Raw genomic sequence first — 1,398 nt, forward strand, 5'->3', positions numbered from 1 at the left:
TAAGGAAGAATTTCTTTACTGTCCGAGCCCCCAAGGTCTGGAACAGCCTGCCATCGGAGGTGGTTCAAGCACCTACATGGAACACCTTCAAGAGCCAATTGGATGCTTATCTTGCTGGGATCCTATGACCCCAGCTGACTTCCTGCCCTTTGGGTGGGGGGCTGAACTCGATGATCTTCTGAGGTCCCTTCCAGCCTTAATGTCTATGAAATCTGTGAAATGCAGCCCAGTGTACCATTAGTCTTTGCAACAAGAGTGCACTCATAGATTCATAGATTGTAAGCCTGGAAGGGACCTTGGAAAATCATCGGGTTCGGCTCTCTGCACCATGCAGGAAAGATATTTGGGAGTCAGGTGACCTCAGCAAGGTGACTATCTCATTTCTTCTTGAAGAGCTCCAGGGTAGGTGATTGCACCACCTCTGGAGGGAGCTTATTCCACAGTCTGGACACCCTGACTATGAAGAAGTGTTTCCTAATGTTGAGTTTGAATCGGTCTTTCAGGAGTTTGTGGCCATTACTCCTGGTTTTCCCCTCAGGTGCCCTGGTGAGCAATTGCTCATTGAGCTCTTGATGTACTTCCCCAGTGTAGCAGTAAGCTGCTCCTAGGTCCCCTTTCAGCCTTCTTTTCTTCAGGCTGAAGATTCTCAGATCCCTAAGCCTTTCCTCATATGGCTTGCCTTTTAAGACTGATCATACGGGTGGATCTTTCGACTCTCTTAAGCTTGTCCGCATGTTTGTTAAAGTGTCGTGCCCAGAACTGGATGCGGTACTCCAGCTGCAGTCTCACCAGTTCTTAGCAGAGTAGAAGAATCACCTTGGTTTTGCTGGAGATGCGTTAATTGATGCATGCTAGGGTATTATTTGCCGTACTGGCTACAGCATCACACTGCCCACTCATATTCATACTGTGGCCTATTATTATCCCCAAGTCTCACTGTTGGGTCATGTTCAGTTTATTGAACACTATAACCCCCTGCTCCTTTTCTGCATAGGTACTGCTTAGCCAGAAAGTCTCCAGCCTGTACCAATGCATGGGAATGTTATTTCCTAAGTGCAGGACTTTTCACTTATCCTTATAGTTTCATAGTTTCTAGGGTCGGAAGGGACCTAAGCAGATTGAGTCTGACCCCCTGACTGGGCAGCAAAAGAGTACTGGGGTCAAACGACCCCAGCACGGTGTACATCTAGCCTCCTCTTAAAGATCCCCAGGGTAGGAGCCAGCACCATTTTTCTTGGAAGTTGGTTCCAGATCCTAGCCACCCTAACCGTGAAGTAGCGCCTCCTGAGATCTACCCTCTGCCACCTGGTGACTGTTATTCCTGGTCACTCCTGGTATTGCTCGGGGGAATAGGGACTCCCCCAATGCCTGCTGGTCCCCTCTGACTAGTTCGTAACA

This window comes from Gavialis gangeticus, unplaced genomic scaffold, assembly GCF_001723915.1.
Source record: "Gavialis gangeticus isolate Ggan-Ray unplaced genomic scaffold, GavGan_comp1, whole genome shotgun sequence".
Taxonomy (NCBI): domain Eukaryota; kingdom Metazoa; phylum Chordata; order Crocodylia; family Gavialidae; genus Gavialis; species Gavialis gangeticus.